The 9800-nt window shown below is 39.8% G+C and overlaps 1 pseudogene; it reads right to left on the reverse strand.

The window, feature by feature from the left end:
* Positions 1 to 4023: 4023 nt before the first annotated feature.
* On the reverse strand, positions 4024 to 4889 carry LOC143438331 (PEST proteolytic signal-containing nuclear protein pseudogene; annotated as a pseudogene).
* Between the last annotated feature and the right edge of the window lie 4911 nt (positions 4890 to 9800).

Raw genomic sequence — 9800 nt, forward strand, 5'->3', positions numbered from 1 at the left:
CATGAATTCAAAAATATATAATTTCTCAATTATGTAAAAAATAAGGATGCAATATGAGTTATATGAGGGGCTTCATGAATCGAAAGAAACAAAAGCAGCTGAGCTGGGAGCCAACTTGTCAGAAAGACACTAAGGAAGGAGATGAAGAACGTTAGGGACTGGTGATCACAGGACATCCCACCCAGCTAAGATTTTTGTTTACGCTTACAAAGGCAGATAGATTCTTGAGTTTGTAGAGTGAAAAATTATAAAGGCCATTTTATGAAATATGTGTAGATTTCTTTGCCCTTAGACCTGGGCAGAAGAATGCAGATCCCAGAACTCAAAACTGAAAATAAGATTTCAGGCCCCCCCAGGACAGTTGCTGGATGAATTACATTCCTCAAGCCTCAGGCAGTAGGCCCACCTATGGGTGGGAGAAGCCCGAAGCAAGAAGACACATTCCTGACCATAAAAAATACAAAGCCATCTAGGTGGGGCTGTGACTGGAGGAAGTGAGAAATATTTTGTAATGACGGTATAGGGAACAGTGACTTGGTAAGACTACATTTTTGAGAAAAATGATTGTACTGAGTAATTTCCATGGCTATTAATCTTTCAGGGTGGGTTTCTCTGGAATGTTTCGCTATTCTTATGTTATGTATCCTTGGCAACCCCTCACCCCCTCCCCACTCCCCTGGTTTGTGCTTTTCCTCTTTAAAAGACCCCTTAACCCATCACTTGAGGCCAAACCTTGCTCTTGAGAGAGAGCTTGTGGTTTGACTGCCGGCCAACTTCCCTAATAAAGCCTCTGCTGATTGCATCCAGGTATGGTTTCTTGTGATCTTTGGGTGGTCGTGATTTCCTGAGACTTGAGGAAGGGTCTCCCGAGTTTGGGGGTCTTCAAGTTCAGGGTCAACCTAGGACAGAGAGATGCCAGGCCCAGGATAGGTAGAAATGGTAACTTCAGGGCAGGGTCCCACCCAGCTAGCTTATTCTCTGTTCTTAACAAAGGCAGACAGGTCTCTGAATTCTTTTGCAATGTTAAGAAAAAAAGATGTGCTTGCTGTCTCTAAAGAATCAAAGGGCTGGCGTCACAGGATGCTGAATCATAAGATAATCAAAAGGAAACCTGGAGTAAATGACTGGATTGATATGTAAAATAAAAGACCGTACCTGTGTTCTGCAGGAGAGAGAATTTTATCCAGAGAACTTTTTTAAGATAAAAAGAGAGAACTGCTTGGAGAACTGACACAAGCAAGCAGGACATAGACAGAGAGATCTCCAGAGAGAAGGCAGAAATAGAGAGACACGGACTGGAAAAGCTGTATCAAGCCGAACATGGGTCATCAGCTTGGACCCACAATTTGATGTTGAGTTGTTCTTTTCACCACTCCCAGACACCCCTTCTTTCAGAACCCGGCTGGTCCTTGACACAATGGGACCTCTAGGATATGATCTTGTCATGCAAAGGGTGTTTGCATTGCAGAGTGTGGCTACTGCAGGCTAGGTTACTATTTCAAGGTGGGTCATAGCAGGGTAAGTTACTATTTGTTGGTGGTTCATTATTATAGGGGTGAGATGCTGACGAGAGGCTGAGTTCTGGCCCCTTCTTCCAACCATCTTTCTTTCTCTTTCACTTTCTGACATGGAAGGTGGTCATGAAAATCCCCACCAGACATTTGCAACTTAACTTTGGATTTCACTACCATCAAAACTATGAGAAATGGCTTTTCTTTTTCTTTTTTAAGTTAGCCAATCTATGGTACTTCATCATAGCAATTCATGTCTGTCTTTTTTTTTTTTTTCTAAATTATAGCCTTCCCAAAGACAAGAGACAGACCATGAGTTCTCACTATTGTCTTCCAGGACTACCTGCTGATAGAAGGCTTATATCTACACCATATAACTGTATCATATTCTAAGTCTGTCTTCTCTTCCATAACAGGATAACTTTGTAGGCCTGTTGTTGAAAATTCAGCAAAATACTAAAGGTGAAGGTATAAGGTTGTTTGATAGGAAAACTACTATTCACAAAATGCTCCATATTGTTTTTGTTGACATTCAGTAGATATTCAATTAATTGAAGTAATAACAATCATCGATAACAGTGGGTGGCTGCTCTGTGTCAAGTGCTATTGAAACAGCTCTGCACTTATTATTTCATTCTATCCTTCCAACACCAAGAAGAGGTTGTACTATCAAGTCTATTTACTGAGAAGAAAGCTGGAAGAAAAGAAAGCTAAGCCATTTGTTCAGAGTCACACCACAGTTAAAGAGGCAGACATCAGGAAGCTTTTCTGACCATGTGTGTTCCTGTTTTCCAAGGCATTTGTTATAAATACATCTTGTCTTTAGCACCCTCTTTTCTGACCCACATAGAACTGTTAAAAGACAGTATCATCTTACATTAAAAGTTTGCTCTAGACAGACAGATCTTTAATAGATCTCTGGATAATTTTTGGAAGCACAATAAGATGATTAAAGGGTATTCGTATTGTCACATATATTATCTACTATAATTCAATTGTGCCACTTGCATGAGATCATCTTATTGTTTTCTTTTAAAAACTAATTTTATTTTTTAAAATATTTGTACATATTTAAAAAATATGGTACAGAAATCTCCCATCCAAATGCTAACAAGGTCCAGTCCTGCTTAGCTTCTACAATTGTACACATTTCAAAATGGTATAGCCATAGATGAGTTTAGTAATTTAATAGATACATATACAAGGGTCAGATTAACATTTCACCTCCTTAGACAATAATCATCTCTGTGTTTGGGGCCTGCTGGACTCTTCTGGTTATAACATTTTGTCAGCCATAGTTACTCTACTGTGCCATGGATCACCAGAGCCCAAATCCCTCTCACCCACGCTCTCAACCTTTCCATTTCCACTCATGTGTTCCCCCCCTACCAGCCCTTACTGACCGCTATTCTATCTCTCTTATGATATGGCATCTTGTAACTTTCATAGTGTTATTTGCAAGTAGAAGGATCTGGCTCCATGTTTAGTTTATGTAGTGTCACAAAACACATGTGCACACAAAGGCTTAACCTTCATTGGACACAAATTTTAGATATCCTAAAGTCTGCACTGACCTGTGCTGTTAACTGTCTGTTCATAATTATCTTTAATTCATCAACATATATAGATTTGGAATTTAATCCTTAAACAGAACCTACATATTACTTACAAATTTGTTAAAGACATATTGTGACTCACAGCTGACTATAACTCTAGTTCCGTCGAATCCAATCTCTCTGGCCTCCACACCTCCTGTCACATGTACATATCCACATGCACATGTATATGTGTACACACACACATTCATAATTTAAAATAATAAATTAATCTTAGGCTACATAGATGGCTCAGCAGTTTAGAATTAATAATACTCTTGCAGAAGAACCAAGGCCACTTTCCACAACCCATGTTGAGTGGCTTATAATTGCCTGTTAATCTATCTCCAGGAGAATATCATGGCCTCTGCACTCACATATACATACATACATACATACATACATACATGCACACACACACACACATATATATATATATATATATATATATATATATATATATATATACACAAAACATACACACAATTTAAAAAATATATCTTTAATATATAGATAAATCTTTTTTCAAGTTTGGCAAAATTTGCTGGGCAGTAGTGGCACATGCCTTTAATCCCAGCACTGGGGAGGCAGAGGCAGCCAGATTTCTGAGTTCAAGGCCAGCCTGGTCTACAGAGTGAGTTCCAGGACAGCCAGGGCTACACAGAAAAACCCTGTCTCAAAAAACAAACAAACAAACAAACAAACAAGCAAAAAACAAAAACAAAATTTATTGTAATGTTAATAAAGACATTTAGCTCAGTCCTCTCCCTTTCCCTCTCCCCTCTCTCTCTCCCATTCTCTCTCTCTCTCTCTCTCTCTCTCTCTCTCTCTCTCTCTCTCTCTCCTCATCTTGACCTCAGGTTAATACATCATTGAGTCAAGTAAAGAATATATAGGAGAAATGTTATTTCAAAAAACAATAAAAAGGACAAGTGGACAGTTTGCCTGCATAAAAGTTGAATTTATGTACCTTAACATACTTAAGTCACGCGTAAACTGATAGCGCCGTGTACCTTTCTACTGTTTGACTTGAGGCTTATTAAGTAAACTTAAATGTAATGAACAAAGTGTCAGAAATATCCACAGGCTGCTTCTTGGAAGTTAGTACTTAATTGCCTGGCCATGTACATTTCCAAGATGAAGTTTTATATTCTGTTTCCACCACTTCTGGATAGCAGAAAAACCATGCTTTCCTTCACTAAAGGGGTTTGGTGCGGCTGACGTTTGTGTCCCTCCCAGTATTTCTCGTCTTTGCTTCTGGAGGCATTTCTTCTGGTTCACTGTCTTTAGTTTCCTGGAATGCTGCTGCTACTGAAAGTGGTTTTGGAGCCAGAGTTGGAACTGTTTCCTTATGATGACATCATCCACGTTGGACAGAGATGTCTGATACTTTCTTTATCATCTGACTACCTATAGCAAATCCACACTTGGAGATCTTTGTAGGTTTTGTTGGGAGGTCTGCAGCTGCTTCTTTGACTGATCTCTTTTCAGCCCTGCACCTGGACCTGCCCCCTCCATTACTGGAAGAAACAGTTTTCACGGGTTTTTCCCCCTTTTCAGGTCTTCCTGTGGCTCTGGCTGGCTGAAGTTTCTCAGGCTTCTCCTTTCCACCTTCTGGCCCACCCCTGCCACAGCCTCCCTGTGCCACCAGAACATAAATAAAAAGTTTTAGCCAAGTAGTTCCCTTAAAATATTTTGTCTGTAAAAGTGATACTTTTTCAATTATTTGAATGATTTTACTATACAGATTCAAAATTATTTTTATAAGGCTTGTCTTTGTATATATGTTTATGTATGTATTTTAAGACAGAATTTCACTGTGTTTCCTAGTACCACCTCAAATGGCATGGTCTTTCTGCCATTAAATGCATAGAGGGACCCAGCAAGCACATAGATTAGAAGCTCAGGCTCATAAATTATTATACTGGCCTGGATTAAAATTATGTTAATACATAATAAGGGTATTTAAACTGCCTCAGTATCTCTGGACTGACTGGCTTTTTAGAGTTATTGTTAACCACTAAATAAAATTGTGCGTGTGTGTGTGTGTTCGAGTGCACCTCAATATTGGTTAATGGTCCAAGCTATTAACCTACACTAAGAAAAATAACTCCCAATCATGGTTTCTGGTAGTGCTCAATGACACTGGTAAATGTTCACTAATGTTCAATAGGTGAACTGTCTAAAATTCTATAACACAGTCTTGCCATAGGTTGCAGATTCCTTATTTCCAAGCACATTTACAGTATAAGTTGCATAAAACTCAACCTTAGCTCAGGAAACAGAAGAAGGAGAAGAGGAAGCAGAGAGAATATAAGAACTGAAAGGTAAGGAGAAGCTCTTCAGAATGTCATCTTTTGGTCCTCACTTAGTCACTACAGTCATGACCTCACAATACCTGTTAGTAGCAGCCCTGGGCATGATCAACACCATCCCAGTCTATAGTCAGGCATGGCTGGAGGAGGGACACATAGGGCTCTACCCGGCTGAACTATTAACTACTAATGGATCCTAGGAAAGAGACAGTCATAGTCTATAGTTGTGTGCCAACTGGTGAATTTACTCCAGAACACTTCCAAAACTAGGTCATACAGACAGCTTTGGTTAAAGTCAATGGGTCACAACAAAAAGACATAAACATGGGAAAGGGATTTGTGGCAAGAGCTGGCCAATGCAAGCGATATCCAGGGTGGTGTGAGAGAAACCTAAGCATTTTCCAAATTGGTGGCCCTAGTCAGAGATCGTGAGTTTCCTGCTGCAGAGCTGATGAGGGGTGTGGTGTTCAAATAAAGCAAGACCGTGGCACACATCCAGTTGCGGTTTTTCTGTATCTCTGAGGGCCATCTAGTACAAAGCACTCAGTGACTATATACTGACTAATTATAGCCAGCTTCTCATGATATTACCCTGTGATGCATATCATCTGTGGGATGTAAGTTTAGCCAGTGAAGTTTTAATTAATACAGCTCTTCAGTGGATCCTGGGGAAAATTGCACGTTTTCTTTTTGCCAGCTCAGATGTACCCTTCCTGCAGCCTCATGTTTGCTCTCCTGTGCTCTCCTTGGAGAGAGGATGCTATTCCTTCGTCCGCTAGCACCTCCAGGCATGCTGCAGAGTCACATGCTATGGGGCATAAATACCCAGAAAGCCCTGTGTCTGAGGTGGCAGAGGCTGCTGCCACGTCATTTTCTTGGAAATCTGCCTTTGGTGTGACAGCGTAATACAGCAGTTAGAAACATGTTCACAAAACATTTCTGAGTGAGGCAGGGAGAAGAGACAGGAAGCTGAGATACTGCTGTGGCCTTCATACATCAGTTTATAGCTTGCCTAAATATTTATTTATCAGCATGTCAACAGGGCTGAAACAAGAGTCAATAATTCATTTCAATCCAGAGCTGTATTCTGTGAAGTGTGCTCTTTAGGAAAAAAAAATTGTTCAGTGTATCTAAACTTCTACTCCTTTTTCGGTTGTTTTATTTTATTTTATTTTTGAGATAGCATCTTATGTATTCCATATATAAACACAATGTGTTGTCCAGCCTGGCCTTGTACTTCATGATCCCAGCCCCAAACTGCTAGGATTTGAGGTGTGTAGCGCCATGTCTAGCTTTAACCCTTTACTATATCTCGCTGAGGAAATATCTATTATTTATTAATATGGCATTTTCTTTAGGTTCCCACCACTCAAAGATGTAATTCCAGTTGAGCAGTTAATAAATGTGTTAGACCATAACTATATTTCCCATGCTTAGTACATTGCCTTTGAGCACCATTTGATGATATATCTAATCAAGCCCAGGAGAGATGGCAGCTAAGGAAGAGAGGGAGAAGGAGAGGGAGAAAACAAAACAGAATGAGATGAAGAAAACTATATGGCATTTATCAATGAAAAGAATGACGTATCTGTGTTCCTCACCTCTGACATCAAAGGAAAGAGAGACAACATAGTCCACACTTGTGCTTCAAATAGAAGTCCCTGGAGCAGCTCCATTTGTGTTCCAAGAATAAGATCTCCCCTTAGTATGGCTCTAAGACCCCACCTGATCTAGCCCTCATCTGTCTCTCTTGCACCGTTCCCGTCCTTGACATCTCCACTTAAGTGTCTTATATTTTATATTCTGTTATATTCTAAATTCAGCTCACACTTGTTGGCCTGTGGGCCTTGGCATAGGAGGTGCTATCTGTCAGGGCTTCTACCACAACTCCATTTCATCTCCGAGTCCTCTTCAGTGTGTCCTTTCTTCCAAGAAGTCTTCTAGGCCATTGAATGAGGATCCTTTGAGAAGTTTCTCTTATGGCACTTCAGTTGCTGCAGTGTGATTGCTAATGTAGTTGCCTCCACAGATATTCCAGGAGCCATTGACCATGGCTTTATTGTCAATTGCATCTTCAGAGTGGAGGAAGCATCAAGTTAATGCCTTGATTTTTCCTGACGATTATCAGAAAGATGCAGGAAGACAAGCACTGAAGCAACGGAGTCGAGAATTACACTTGGAAAGAGAAGAAAAACAGAGTAACTAGTCACATTTTTCATTTTAAGATTAGTGTTTTGAATATAAAACTCATTCAATGTAGCAACGGTAACTGCTGGTCCCTATAATTCTGTCTTGAAGACTAACTTGTTCTGGGTGATGTCTCAATAAGGTGATGTGGAAATCTAGTCATGGACCAGGAGATGGGCAACATTTGGGATGTAAATAAATAAAATAATTCAAAAAAGAAGATACCTACCTCTGAAACAATGTTTAGTTTGTATTATATACATTCAAATCAAAAGATCATTTGAAAAAAAAAACCTGATTGTTCAGAAATTTGAAAAACAGAGAGAGAAACCTAACAGAAACATTACTTTTATGAAAAAATAATGTTACTTAATTTTTTACATTCTCAAATACTTCATTGGAAAACGTTATGGTCAACAATTCTGTATTCTATCAAGGCATGCAGTATATAACATATACTGATGCTTCTTATTCTATGCAGCCTACAAACTCATGAAATATCTGTTATCAATTTATGATAGCTTATTTATAACATGTGAAGTTGGCTGGTAAGATTGAATTGATTTAAACTGTACAAAAAGTATTTAACATTAAATCACAAAGTCATACCTCAAAAATACATAGCTTCAAGAAGTTGAAGGATGGAATAAAAATACCCACTATCAGATGTCACTGATACATTAACTATCACCCTTAAAAATCACCTTGTTTCTTAATTAGAGTTCTTCATACCATACCAGCTGAACCTTTCTTTCATCACTGTGCGCCACACCCTGGGTGAATTCAAAGCATGAGTGAGGATTATTTTCTAGTTAATGGAGCATGTAAGTTTACTTTAATATTCAAGGTTATGACGAGTGAAACGTAAATGGGGAAGTTTCCTTTTTATCAAGGGTCACGGTATAATGGCAGTACTTTATGAAATAAATGCTCAATTAGCATAAAACAAATGGAAGGTCATTACATTTCACTTGGGCTTTGTATGCAGTCTGTGAAATGTGCTTCCTGCAAATTGGTATGCTGTAATACTTTATATATGTGCTTAATCCAGGGGCCTCAGCCTTATCTTCTCCTCATTATGAAATGCATGGCTCCACTGTAGTAATGATAACTGAATTCTTCCTTGTCTCTGAACTCTGTATAAACCATTCTCTGTCTTTAAAGTCACTTCTTCCTTTTGCTCACTATAAACCCTTCCTCCAGACATTTCAAACATGTATCTCTCCACATACCATCTCCGTTGCATTCTTCAATAGTTTTTAGTTACATAAACGAGCTTTGGTGTATCCCGTGGCTTGAGCGTGGTTTGAGGACGTGATTGTTATTTTAGGCTGGTTCACAGCTACTGGAGGGTTAGTAGAGCCTTTGGGAGTTGAGCCTCGTGGGAGAGTCTTAAGTCACTGAGGATGTGCCCTCCGGAGGGGCCTTGGCCACTCTTCTCCACTTTCTAAGTCAGCAAGTAGCCAATAGTTCCTATATATGTTCCCAGCACTGCCATCTCCCACCGTCATGATCATCATCAAGCCTGGGTGTACGTAGGTACCATGCACTTGAGCCTCTACTGCTGTGAGATGAGCAGGCTGCTTCTACTGACCATCAGCAGTCTCAGGTATGTTACTGTACTAAACAAACAGACTAATGCAGTGTCTTACTTCATTTTGTGTTGCTATCCCCAGAGACCCCCAAGTGGACAACTCTTGCTCACAGCTGTGGAAACTAGAGTGTCGAATCCCAAACTATTTACATATGGGAAGGGCCTTTTTTTGCTCTTGGAAGGTGAGAGGATTAGAAGGGAAAGGGGAATGTACCTTACCTTTTTAGTAAGTTTACCAATGCTACCCATGGAGGTGGAGCCCTCAGGGTCTCATCCTCTCTTAATGGCCCACCTTTTAATATGATTACAAAGGAAACTAGGTTTCAGCCCAAGTTTTAGAGGGACAGAGGGATAAGCATTTAAACCATAATAGTTGGGGCAGTTTCATAATTGGCTAGATAAAAGTAGGTTATTTATCTCTGTCAGTCTGTTCTACCATATGCTTATTGAATCTGGGGAGGTTGGGAGGACGGGGAAAAGCTGATGGAGGCTCAATGGTGGTGTATCATCTCTGCGACAGTCCACACTATACGATTTTTATTCTTGAGCCGTTCTTGGTATGTGTCTGTCTATTTCGTTTGTATCTGCCTTTCTCTAC

Source organism: Arvicanthis niloticus, chromosome 25 (genome assembly GCF_011762505.2).
Source record: "Arvicanthis niloticus isolate mArvNil1 chromosome 25, mArvNil1.pat.X, whole genome shotgun sequence".
In the NCBI taxonomy this organism is placed as follows: domain Eukaryota; kingdom Metazoa; phylum Chordata; class Mammalia; order Rodentia; family Muridae; genus Arvicanthis; species Arvicanthis niloticus.